General features: G+C 42.0%; 1 long non-coding RNA gene across 4 annotated transcripts in view; it reads left to right on the top strand.

The window, feature by feature from the left end:
- The window catches only part of LOC137448957 (uncharacterized), a 149,947-nt gene that overhangs the window by 112,297 nt on the left and 23,715 nt on the right, over positions 1-13,935 (top strand). For all 4 annotated transcript variants that reach the window (XR_010989269.1, XR_010989268.1, XR_010989271.1 and 1 more), the window contains 2 exons: positions 9,196-9,272; positions 13,578-13,764. This is a non-coding gene — a long non-coding RNA (uncharacterized lncRNA). The remainder of the gene's footprint in view (positions 1-9,195; positions 9,273-13,577; positions 13,765-13,935) is intronic.

Below are 13,935 nucleotides of genomic sequence, written 5' to 3'. Positions count from 1 at the left end.
ACTGGTTTAGGTAAGAAATGTATTCATGATAGTACTTGCAATATGCTGTCATTTGGGGCAGATGAGGACAAAAAATATAATGAAGAAATATCCCCAAACCAAAAGCCCCAGGGCTTTATCTAAAACCCTATCTAGTAACAAGCAGATAGCTTGCACAGTATTAATCCCTTAACAGAGCGCATATCCTGCTCTCATACCTTTATATTTCACTTAGACACTGTTCCTTCTTACACTTTCTTCTTTGCTTCATTTGCACTTGAGACTGAAAAGTGAAAGACTTCTTTTTCTGACCCCCATCCTTAGCACACCAAGTACCCAGGACTGGCATAGAATTGATGTCTGCAGTAGTCCCACATCACAAAAGCTGATATTTTGGGTTCCTGGTCATGAGAAGGCAAAACCTCAGACCCAAAACAGCCAACTATTCTCAACAGTCAATGAGAAAAAAACCCAACAAATCTCAGCCAAAAATTCCATCCCCACCCCCAAGTAGGATAGATGTAGTGCACATGATAGCATACCTAATGCACACCCACCAGACTTCCAAAATGAATTTGGTCAGAGGGAGTCAGGGGAAACTCAGAGAGAGGGAGGGAGGGATGGAGGGAAGGGCAAAAGAGAGCTTGCATTATTTGCAGAAAATGCAAAGAGCTTTCTGCAGACAGCATCAATGACCTCATAGCTTTACTGGCTGCTTGGGCAGCCAGCCAAAGAGAATCTCAATCTGTGAAAATTCCGTGAGTATAGAAAGACAATCAAAAATAGAGCATGAGGAAATTGTTATAGGAACAAAAAATTTGGGTTTTTTTTTCCCTTGATTTCTAGTATGGTTTTTGTTTTTCCCTCCCAGCCAGCCAATAGAGTTTGTCCTTATTTCTGAAGCTGTGGTGAAAAGATCTAGCACAACCATAAACATAGAATTTCTTTGGGAAATTTCAGACAGAGAGAAACATTTCCTCCACTCTGCCCCCAAATTCACTACTGCAACCTCTCCTCCCATTAAACCAAGGGCCAGACAGATCTTTCAAGCCATTCTGGGAAGCCTCAAAGCTAACAGGCACCCTGGTGTCAGCCCCTAGGATAGGGAAAGCCTCAGCTTGACCAAAGGACACTCCAGGCTGTGTCCCACCCGTGTCACAGTATCACCAAGGTTGGAAGAGACCTCAAAGATCATCCAGTCCAACCTGTCACCACAGACCTCATGACTAGACCATGGTACCAAGTGCCACATCCAATCCCCTCTTGAACACCTCCAGGGATGGTGATTCCACCACCTCCCTGGGCAGCCCATTCCAATGACGGACGACTCTCTCCGTGAAGAACTTTCTCCTCGAGCCTAAACTTCCCCTGGCACAGCTTGAGACTGTGTCCACCCCACTAAGCACAGCTCTGCCAGGTGAAGAGCCAACTCATATGTTGCATCCTGAGGAATAATTTTTTTTCCCAATCAAAAATACCTCAAAGCTTTATTAGGTGTATGGTTGTGGAAATAGACCCAAAAGAGAACAGTTTGAACTGAAAGTGATGAGAAGTTTGCCAGGGAGCACACGCAGATCTTATTGCCACTGAAGAGGCACATGATATTGTCAGTCTTGGAAACATCTGTGCTTGTTTCATATTGAAACAAGCTCTTTCCCTCTCTCATTTTTGCAATGTGTTTGTTAATTATTATAGTGAATATTAACTTTGTGTGTTCATTGTCTTCTCTTGTGGTTTATTTCTTCTTGCTGCAATTTCGTCTGATTATTGCTGCTTCAGTGCTGTTTCCCATGATGCCAAGTACTTATTAGCTGCCAATATTTATTTCTAAAGTGGGACTGTCAATGTGTTTTATTTACAAGTTTTTAACTTACTGAATAAATAGTGCCTAATAAAAAATTATTTCTTATGGGAGATAGCATCAACAATGGCAACATGGCTGGGAAATTTTCTTTTCCTGCACCAAACCTCTTTTTTTTTTTTTCCTGTTGTACAAATCTGCTTGGAAAAACAATTCATGCCTGTTTTACAGACTTACTCTAAATAATATCATTTTCCAGTACCACAAGCTGCATAACATTCCAAATACAAATACAGCTACCACCAAAAAACAAAGGAAGCCTGGAGAAAAGAAGGCTCCAGAGACACATTGTAGTAGCCTTCTAGTACCTGAAGGAGGCTACAAGAAAGCTGGGAAGGGACATTTTACAAGGCCTTGTAGTGATAGGATGAGAGGGAGTGGATTGAAGCTTGAGGAAGGTGGAATTAGACTGCAGATTAGAAAGAAATTCTCTACAGTGAGGGTGGTGAGTCACTGGAACACAGGTGACTTGCCGGGGGAGGTTGTGGATGCCCCCTCTCTGGAGGTGTGGAAGGCCAGGTTGGAGGAGTTCTTGAGCAACCTGGGCTAGTGGAAGGTAGAGTATTCCTAAGGTTGGAAGAGACCTCAAAGATCATCGAGTCCAACCTGTCACCACAGACCTCATGACTAGAGTAGAGAGGACACTACTGCCCACTGCAGGCTTGAACTCACGACCTTCCCATTAAGGGTCTGATGCGCTACCAACTGAGCCACCTGAGGGGGTAAGGTGTCCCTGCCCCTGACAGGAGAGTTGGAACTAGGTGATCTTCAAGGTCCTTTACAACCCAAACCATTCTATGATTCTACGAACTCAACTCTCACACCATTTAGTGTGACACTTCTCATGAATCCGTGTTACATTTCCCACTGGAAAAACCACTGCATGTCCTCTCACTCTTTCAAATAACCCCACTCACAAGGCTTCTCTGTGTAAAACAGCAGCTGGGATTATTGGAAATGTAGCTGGATTCCTATATGTCATGCTTGCTTTGATTAACTTTACATCTTCTTTTAAGCAATATAGTAGTACAGAAAATATTTCTCATTCTCTTGTGGTTTGGTTGACTGTAATGCTACTTTTGAGAAAGCCCTATAGGATTTTGCAAGAAAACAAAGCCACAAAAGCTTGTGGAAAAAGTTGAATGCAGGGCAAAAATCCACCTTTCTCCAGACATTTTAAAACCAAATCTTCCTTTGAATTTGCTGTGATGAATATTCTTTATGAAGGAAAGACCACACAGGCCATATTTATGTAATACTGGCTATTATTTGTTTTGGAAAGATACTTCAGAGGATTTGTTTTCATTTCTTTTTGGCAGGTACAAAATAGTACTTGCACTGCTAGGAGTGGTGAAATAGTCTCCAGTCTATTTGCAAACTCTAGAGCCAGCCTACTTAGCAAAATATTGCCTACTTAGCAAAATATTTTCATGCCTTCCCAAAACTTATTTGTCACTAATAAGCAAAGGCTTTAAACTGGCAGTTCAAGAGGTAGCTGCTTCTAAAAAGATTTCAGTAGCATGAGAAACCACTACAGAGCAACACAGTCACAGAAAGGAGGAACATGTAGCAACGTGCTGCAGCAGCATGTATGTAAATGATTTCTTGTCTCTCAGGTCCCAAACGCCTCTGTTTTCCCCCTTTTCCCACATGAAAACCTGCTTTTGCTCCAGCACAAATAGCACTATGCTTGTTTTGTCCTCCAGTTGTCAGTCTGCTCAAGCAACTGTTTTGAACAGAAATGCCAGGAGGCAACCACATGTGGCCACCAGAGGCGATTTTGGAAGGTCTTTGAGTGAGCAGTGTACGTGTGCTAGCAAATTTCTAGTAAATCCCCATCACTCTGCTGCTCTTTTCAGTCTCACACCCTAAGTATCCCAAAGATCTTTTTTTCATAAGGCTACTGAAATGCTGCAGAAACCCTTTTTTAACAGGAAAACAGCAGAAGGTTAACTTCTCTGCTCTCCTTCCTCTGCTCACTTTAGTTGTCTTTGCCTCTTTAATGGAAGAGATCAGTGAAGTAAAATGTAATAGTGAGTCCTACCTAGTGTGAGAGCTGGGGTTTCTGAGGGGCATGAGGAAAATGTGTGTCTTCTTCACAGGCCTTATGAGCACATCTGTTAAAACTCTGTTTCTCTCCCTTGTTTTCTGGTAGTGCTGGTGAGAAGCAGAGGGAAAAGATTTTTAGACCAGGTTTTGCCACAGGAGGTTCTGGTAAATTCTGGAAAATTTTTTAGTTATCCACTGTATTGACAATTTTTATTTAATCTTGTAGCATGCAGGACTTTTGTCTAGGCTCTTTTGTGTCAACAAAAAAGCTTAATGGCAAGGGAAAGGTTATTAAAACAAAGAAATAAAAGTAATAAATGAAATATAAAAATAACCCCCTTAAAAATTAAGTAGAAAATGTAGTGGAAGGAAAGGAGAGAGAAAGAGATGGTTGGGGTACCAAGTTGGGGGGGAGGAAATGCCAAACAAACCTCCTCCTTGCTGTTGTCCTACATTGCTGTGCATGGGAATCACAGACTGACCAAGGTTGGAAGAGAACTCAAAGTTCATCCAGTCCAACCTGTCACCACAGACCTCATGACTAAACCATGGCACCAAGTGCCATGTCCAGTCCCCTCTTGAACACCTCCAGGGACAGTGACTCCACCACCCCCCTGGGCAGCCCATTCCAATGGCTAACAACTCTCTCTGTGAAGAACGTTCTCCTCACCTCAAGCCTAAACTTCCCCTGGCATGGCTTGGGACTGTGATGAGACTGAGAATGAAGACTTTAAAAAAACAAAAACACCTTCTCAGAAGTCCTCCAATTTTGTTTTATTATTTTAAAACATTTTTCATTTTTGTTCTAAATAATAACTGCTTAGAGAGAATATCTTCCAGCTTCCCAAGGTGCTTAAAAGAGACATTGTATTTTTTTTTCTTTCTCTGTAAGGGCAACTTGGGAAGCAGGGAGGTGGCAATACTCTCCTGTAATGACCTTCATTGCCAGTGCTGAAATCAAGAAGACAATCAAACCATGACATTTGGGAAAGACATCTTTCTGTTGAAAAACCGCAGGGAAATGGTATTGGAAAATAACCAATTGTTATCAGTCTTTCATAGAAAATTAAATGGCCCCAACACAGAAAATCAAATACTTTTAAAAAGTCTGGACAGGAACCACCTTTATGTCCTGAATTTATAGAGCGTGCAGGAACCAGGGGTGACCTCATTGCCCTCTACAACTACCTGAAGGGTGGTTGTAGCCAGGAAGGGGTTGGCCTCTTCTCCCAGGCAACCAGCACCAGAACAAGGGGACACAGTCTCAAGCTGCGCCAGGGGAGGTTTAGACTCGAGGTGAGGAGGAAGTTCTTCACCGAGCGAGTCATTTGTCATTGGAACGGGTTGCCCAGGGAGGTGGTTGAGTCATCGACCCTGGAGGCGTTCAAGAGGAGATTGGACGTGGCACTTGGTGCCATGGTCTAGTCATGGGGTCTGTGTTGATAGGTTGGACTCGATGATCCTTGAGGTCCTTTCCAACCTAAGTGATACTGTGAACCATGCTCCACCTGCAGGAGCCTGCTCTGCAACTGGGGACATTCAGAGACCCCTTCAAGCAGTGCTGCCCTCGGCTTCAGTTGTGCTGCAGTCAAAAGGTTCAAGCCATTGGCTTACTGTTATGTGAAAGTAATTGTGTATTTAATAGATTAACTTCAGAAAACCCTGACTGCTATGAAAAATGAAGTAGGTTTTTTAGAGACTGATGGATGGCTGCCAAAATATTTGGCGTCCACGGGAGTTTTAACTTTTCGTTTGATGTGTCTTTGGCAGATGATGGTAATGCTTGACTCCAATCCAGCAAAACTTTAAAATTAGAGTAATTGATTTGCTTCAATAATAACAAAAAAAAAATATTACTTAATTTTTTTCCCCCCTAAGTTCTCAGGACATCCCCTGTTTGATGGTAGATGAAGGCTCTCCCTAGACTGTTGTCTGATCACAGGTACCAGTGTAAAAGGTAGATAGGTTGACTAGAGGTTTCAACTAGGAAAGGACGGTGTTTAAGAATTGAGGGATGACATTGGAGAACTCCTCTCTCCATGATGTAGAGGACCTGTGCAGTGTCTGCCATAACAAATGTACAGGAGTTAAGAAAGTCAGTGCAACGTGTTAGTTTGATCCACTGTCTTTTGGTGGTGCAATACACTCAGCTGAAGGAAAAAGAACGAAATGTTAGAAACCTGCCCTTTAGAGACCTGGAAGACTTTTAGACTCTCTCAGCCAACCCCTTTGCTTATTTCTTCAAGTTTGCCAGAGGGACAAAAAGAAGCCAGTTCCTAATCAAAGCTTGTGGTTAAGCCCCAAGGAGAGCTGAAGGACCTGGGCTGAGCAGATCTCACTCAAATGAGCCAGTTAGATACCTCCTTGCATATCTTGTGATTTCCTCCTGCTGAGAAGCTGTTTTGGATCAATCTCTGCCTATAATTCAGGAAGATTGCATCTTTGCCCTGTGTCAATAGAGCATTTGCAACATTAAGGTATTATGTACTGTAGTTAGGTAAACATAATAATAACCTTTTTTTTTGGTATTATCTTTTAGTCTGGTATTAGACCTGGAAAGAAAGAGGAAAAAAAGAGAGATAAGTTTACCATCCTTTTATTCCTACACACTTCTTTTGGGGTGTATGTCTTCAATCTCAGAGCCAATAGAAACCTCTTTTATTGCTGAATAATTTCCAGCAATTTAAAAACTGACTTTAAGAGCACCACCTATTAACAAAGGGCTGTATATAATGCACTTAGTTCCACTGCAGCCAGTGGAAAAGCTCCCAGTGGGTTCCTGAACAAGTTCTGTGTTTATTTTTTTTGTCTTGAAATTAAGTCTCTGAAAACTCTGAAATCAGTCTACTGAACCTAAGCAAGTGCATTTCATTCCCTTCTGTGTAATTAGTTTACAGATGTGCAGATCTGAAAACCTGAAAACACCTTGGGTATATAACTCAGGCCATAAAATTTCACAAAGTTATTGGTGCATGAAAGTTGTACTTACGTGGAAGCATATCTATAGCCACATAAAGCCACCAAATAACGTACAATTCCCTGCTGACTTGATCCTTCCTGACTAGATATTCATTGACCTATTTCAAGGCTGAAACTTGTTCATTTTACTTTGCAGCCATGAAGCATTGCAATATTTATAAAAGACTTAAAAAATGTGTCAATATCCTTTACCCTGGAATATACATTACGCTTCTGCAGCCTTTTATAGGGAAAGATTTAACTCCTGAATGTGTGGGGTTTTATTATCTTTATGAGTCATTTTAACAAGTGGAGACTTCATTAGTGGGTTGCTCTATATTTTTTTCCCCCCCCACACTGAGGGTAGAAATTACACAAGGGCATTTTGAGTATGCCTGGAGATCTTTCTCTTTCAATCTGGAACCTTGAGTGTTTGCTCTCAGCATCAGACATTTGACTATTGCCCATCAAAGGTGCAAGTTAATGTATGGAAGGATCTTGACTTGCTGGAACGAGTCCAGAGAAGGGCACCAAAGTTAGTGAGGGGTTTGGAACACAAGCCCTGTGAGGAGAGACTGAGGGAGCTGGGGTTGCTTAGCCTGGAGAGGAGGAGACTCAGGGGAGACCTTATTGCTCTCTACAACTACCTGAAGGGAGGTTGTAGCCAGGCAGAGGTTGGTCTCTTCTCCCAGGCAGCCAGCACCAGAACAAGAGGACACAGTCTCAGGCTGCACCAGGGGAGGTTCAGGTTGGATGTTAGGAAGAAGTTCTATACAGAGAAAGTGATTGCCCATTGGAATGGGCTGCCCAGGGAGGTGGTGGAGTCACCATCATTGGAGGTGTTCAGGAGGAGACTTGATGGGGTGCTTGGTGCTATGGTTTAGTTGTTTAGGTGGGTTGGATTGGTTGATGGGTTAGATGCAATGATCTTGAAGGTCTCTTCCAACCTGGTTTATTCTATGTATGTTTGTCTTTGTAGGGAGTTAAAATCCTGGAAAGTCTAGACAAGGTTGGTCAGAATTTTTCTCAATGGTTGTCAACACAATTTTATTCTTAGAATTTTAGCTGAACACAGTACACCAAGCCCCTAAATTATCCCAAAAGTATTTCATTAAAAGTGCAGAAGTTTATCAAGCTTGATCTGCCAACACTGTTTTCCTCTCTCTGTTTTCCAAGACTCACCTTGACTTCAATGCATACCAACGTGGAGAGAAACACAGCTATTCATTCATAGGAAAACCACACGTACCTCTTCATGTCCTCTTCCAAAAGGAACAGCACCATTCCCAGCATTAGATAACATCAGTAATCTCAACACATGGTTTAATGAGAAAGACTTCCAATTTTCAATTGCACCAGAAGATGGCAATAGTAATTTCTAGTAATCAATAGCAATAATAATTTCACCGAAGTCAGTGAGAGTTCATGAGGAAGAGGGATTGCAAGATGGTTTCATACTTTTGATGGTATCTCCATTTCTACTTCTCAGTTTCAATCAAAGTGTGAGATATGTAGAGTTAAAAGTGTGGGTTAAAGGTATATATTCAAGATAGTCTGGATTTATTCTGTTGGGTTTTTTTTTAAAGTACAATAAAATAGAGTCTCTGGAAAATGGACTACTTAAGTCAGTATTAGCTTCAGGTATGCTCTGCTTCCATCACTGGTATGTCATGTGTATCTCTTTGCTTTTATTTTGCTCTTCCTTATTTTGAGGAAAGTCATATAACAAAAGGCTGCTTCAAGGCAAATGGGAAAATCCACCTGACGTACTGCAGTTGTTAGAACATTTAAAACCACAGCATATTGCAACCATTTTATCAGTTCATCAAAGAGCTTGTGAAAGACTGCCTTGGCATTTCAGAATTTGTTCATATATTCAATTGCATTTGCTGTGATTTCCTACCTAGCCCTTGCTCATGCTTAGCAGGCTGCCCAGTGTCCTGTAATGACTTACAGTCCTGATTCACAGAGAGTAAATCCTTCACTCCCCTATGGTATCATTACTGGGATTACTGTTGGCTTGATAAACAGCAGCCTCACTAAAATCTTTCTTTTTACTGGTAATTTCTTAATCTGGCATGCTGAGCAAACCTAAAGTGCTGAGCATGTCTTTTAACAATATATGAATATTAACTTAATCAAAACCATAACTCAGGGTGTCTTTCAATGTTAGAAAGTGTTTGGCAGCAATATTAGCTCAAAATATTTCATCCCAGTGTTTGTTCTTGCCCAAAGCAATACAGTGAAATGAACTGAACTGGGATCCAGCTAAAATATTCTCCTCTTCAAGAAAAAAAAATGGTGAGTGTGATATTTGATAGCTGAATCTGTTCTCTGTTCTGATTCAGGGGTGCCCATGGGGGTGGTTGTTTCTCATATGCTGGAGCAAGAATGGTACAGGACCATGTTTTACTGCCCAGATAATGTAAGTAGAAATTAGTTCTCTGTTTCTGCAACCTTATGGCTCTGTCTGCACCTAGGCTGCTCATGCTGAGCTCCATTACCCTGCTTCTACCTCCTGTAAAGAGGAGGCTGCTGCATCTGTCGCCATGTTGACCTCTAGGTCCAAAAAGGCATTTGAGCTGGTGAATCGCATCTGCGTAGAGGCAGTTAACTAGAGTCTCCACATCTGTTTTCTATTATGGATGTGTCAGTAATGGGGTAGACTTTGTGAAGTATATTGAAGGCAGGTGCAAGCTGATGTGCCTTTGCTAAATCATGGAACTGTTGAGGTTGGAAGAGACCTTTGAGATCATCAAGTCCAACCACCAGCCTAGAGCTCACAGTCCCATCACTACTGCTAGCAACTACCGCTAAACCACATCCCTCAGCACCACATCCACACATTTCTGAAACACCTCCAGGGATGGTGACTCTACCACCTCCCTAGACAGCCTGTTCCAATGCCTGATAACCCTTTCTGTGAAGACATTTTTCCTAATATTCAACTTGAACCTCCCATGGGACAACTCAAGCCAAAAAAAATGGTCTGATGCAAAAGAACATCCAATGACACGGCAAGCCCACGATAAAGAACATAGCTGAGAGGCAGGGCACAGAGGTCTAAATTTGGTGCTGTGTCTGGTACCTGAAAGAGTGTCTAGGGCTCCTTCAAATCTGCTCAGGTCTGAGGTGGAGTCCCCCAGGGATCAGTGCTGGGCCCCATCCTCTTTAACATCTTTATTGATGATCTGGATGAAGGCATTGAGTCTATCATCAGTAAATTTGCTGATGACTCCAAGCTGGGGACAGGAGTTGATCTGCTAGAGGGTAGATAGGCTTTGCAGAGAGACCTCGACAGGCTGGACAGATGGGCAGAGTCCAACAGCATGAGATTTAACACATCCAAGTGCCGGGTTCTGCACATTGGCCACAACAACCCCATGCAGTACTACAGGCTGGGGTCAGAGTGGCTGGAGAGCAGCCAGGCAGAGAGGGACCTGGGGGTGCTGGTTGATGGTAGGATGAACATGAGCCTGCAGTGTGCCCAGGCAGCCAAGAGGGCCAATGGCATCCTGGCCTGCATCAAGAACAGTGTGGCCAGCAGGAGCAGGGAGGTCATTCTGCCCCTGTACACTGCACTGGTTAGGCCACAGCTCGAGTACTGTGTCCAGTTCTGGGCCCCTCAGTTTAGGAAGGATGTTGACTTGCTGGAACGAGTCCAGAGAAGGGCAACGAAGTTAGTGAGGGGCTTGGAACATAAGCCCTATGAGGAGAGACTGAGGGAGCTGGGGCTGCTTAGCCTGGAGAGGAGGAGACTCAGGGGTGACCTTATTGCTCTCTACAACTACCTGAAGGGGGATTGTAAACAGGCAGAGGTTGGTCTCTTCTCCCAGGCAGCCAGCACCAGGACAAGAGGACACAGTCTCAGGCTGCGCCAGGGGAAGTTCAGGCTGGAGGTCAGGAGGAAGTTTTACACAGAGAGAGTGATTGCCCATTGGAATGGACTGCCCGGGGAGGTGGTGGAGTCACCGTCACTGGAGGTGTTCAGGAGGAGACTTGACAGGGTGCTTGGTTACATGGGTTAGTTGATTAGGTGGTGTTGGATGATTAGTTGGACGTGATGATCTTGAAGGTCTCTTCCAACCTGGTTTATTCTATTCTATTTCTATTCTATTCTCTGCTGGATGGCCTTAGCTTACAGCCCTCTGAGTGTATCAACACTGTTGTTCATGTAGAAGCATGGTGGGTCAGGCATGGGGTCATTTGGTAACAAAAATCAGACTACAGAAAAGGTAGAAAGGCAAAGAAATGCAGGAGCCAGCCATGGCTTTTAAAATTTAATTTAAATCACTTGCAGATGTTTGGGGGATGAATTTTTCTCAATTATTTAGCTGATGCTCTGGAGCACATGTTCCTGAGAAGCAGTGCTTTGATCTGGGTTATGTATGAATAGCAGGTTTCTTTGCATCAACACTTCCCTGAGCACGTCTGTAAATTAAGCATTCAAATATGTAAGCTCACAGCAGACTTTAAAATAAAGATGTTTTAGAATGTGCTGTGTCTTTCCACAGGGACTCCACATAATCAAAGCAGAAGTACAAGTGCTGACCCAACTATTTGACTTCAGAGTTGGGAAGGGAGAGGGAGAGTGGAGGTATCGCTGTCAGCAGGGGGTTCATAATCTGAATAAACTTTCAAATGGAAACAATATGGAAAAATCCTGTACCTTAAGGGCAGAACAGCTTTACTGTGTAAAATATTTTATTTGGTTTGTTACAGTTTTCTCTGCAGAACAAAAATATCAGTGTCTGCTGGCTAAATGGAAAACAGTTGGATCATAAAAATATCAAATGAATCTGTTTGGCAATCACTAATAATCTACATACATTTATGTAACTGTTATTTTTCTTCTGGTGTACACTGTCTGGAAATACAGCCTGAGGCTTTCTCAGATCTGGAAAGAATTAGCATTCAGATCACCTCTGTAAAATCATGCACATTGCTTAGAACAGGTTAATTTTTATTAACTTCTTTGAAGGCTTTTTTTTCTTATTCTGATTCATTCCTTTGTAATGATTTTTGTATTAGAAGAGCTCTACTTGCAGGTAACGCAGATGTTTACATTACCAGGAAAGCCCTCACATCTGCTTTTCAGTGACCATCAAACTTCAGTGAATTAGTAAATATGAACCACATTGTGCATTGGCTTTGAATGCTTGAAAATGGGAGAATTTAATACCTGCCTCAGAGTTTTGGGGTCTCAGAGAAAAAGGAAGTTGCTAATGAACCTCTGATTGTTTAGAAGGCTTAAAAATGCAGCACGAGCCAGCCTGCAAGTTCTGAATTTCCCAACTACTTAAAATGAAACTTTGTTGTTCATTAAAGCCAGCTAATGCATAACTCATGAGAATTATTTCTGTTAATGGAGTCACAGGAAGCCTCTTCTACAAGGTGAGAGATGAATATCTTTCTTGCATAGTTCACGTGCCCTCAGAAGACACCAAATCTTTACTTCAATCTATCTCTAATCTTTTTGCTCAGTGCTATTGTTCCCTAACAGATAGACAACTGCTATGTGACTTACAGATATGATCTTCCCTTTTGTCTAGACAAAATAATAAGCCCAACACAGCAGAATCATGTTAGACACCCACTGACTTTATTAAGGTCAGCGGCAATATTGCTTTAAATTTCAGCAGAGCTAGGTTTTGGCTTTACAGACTTGTTGCATTCAATTTAAAAGCTCTAAATGATTAATATACCTACCACAATAATTTGCCATATTTTTTCGTTCTACTATCAGATTTTCTAGCCACTTGGAGTGCTTTCCACAGAAATTGTTTTAGTGGTTGCAAGTAATGTTCATCATTCTTTATTTGGTGCTGTTTCTATCACCCTTATCTTCTCCACGAGAATTTGCTCTTTCATTAAAGGCATTTGCTGAAAGCTGTAAATTTCATAATTAGAGAATGTGTGCTAGAAAGCTCTAGACTGATGGGATGTCTACATTAATTTAGGCATATGGGGGAGGTTTAATCCTTAAAGAAGACTATGAGTGTCAAACTGTCATGCAATTTGAAATCCCAGGGCTATGGCAAGATGTGCACTAATGCTTAGGCAACTTCTTAGGGGCCACTTAGGAAAGTTGCTGGTAACCTGAGGTCAAATTCTGTGATAACGCTTTTGTTGTTGTTGTTCAGGTGCCAAGCAGGTTTTAGAAATAGCATCTTGGAATCAGGGGTTTTCTACAGTTAATGAGTACTGTCCAATACTTCTGATCACTGGTTTTGTTTTTACCAAATAACAGCTTATTTTTGATCTCCCAGGCTGTGCATTTTGTTATGAGACTCTAGCAAGAAACTTCTAATGGGTGTTGATCAAGAAGATGGTGGTGGAGAGGAAGCACCTGCTTTCATATCCCCTCATAACACTGTAATAACATATACATTTTATGAAGACTTTTGCCTTTTTGATTCCCAAACCTAATGAGAATTAGACATTTTAATTTTTAGTTTGTGAATACAGTTACTGAGGTCTTCTGGGAGGATTACTGAGCTGCAGATCAAAAATGTATCCTGTCACTTAAAATGGGGCCATATGATGCTTCTGAAAGGCAATCAGACCTGCTCTATCTGGTGTCATCTGAAAGACAGAGGATCCCTTCAGAGCTGGCTGTCTTTGGAGGAAAAAAATGCATTCTCCCTGGCTCTTGCATGCTTTGTTCTGGCTTTTGTGATCTTCAGTCTCTGTGTTCCCTGAAAAATATCACTGTTTCTGTGATTTATAGATCAAAATGCATTCTCTGATGTAACTGGAGCTTGATCCCTTAACTGCTTTGAAAACTCAAACCAAGGCTTTCAGCTGGAAAAGGAACGTGACTGGATGCCAGTGGAAGGTTTTCAGGACAAGCTTCATGTTCCTCCTAAACCCAGCACCCTGGAAGAAGAGCAGTCACATAGGCACCATCAGGGGCTGTAAGTAATTTTGACTTTCAAATTTACCTGTGAATTACAGAAATGGAGCTGAAAAGTACAAAGGTATGAATTGGTGCAGCTGTACCTTCATCCAGGAGAGACATATTTCTCAAAAGGTACGGATGATGAAAGACATTGCTGGAAAAACTTTACCATTCAAAGTATAACTGC

Source organism: Melanerpes formicivorus, unplaced genomic scaffold, assembly GCF_026170545.1.
Source record: "Melanerpes formicivorus ecotype bairdi unplaced genomic scaffold, bMelFor1.0.p_v2 SCAF_27, whole genome shotgun sequence".
NCBI lineage: Eukaryota > Metazoa > Chordata > Aves > Piciformes > Picidae > Melanerpes > Melanerpes formicivorus.
The sequence above is the reverse complement of the archived record's forward strand: the minus strand, read 5'-3'. Positions and strand labels throughout refer to the sequence as shown.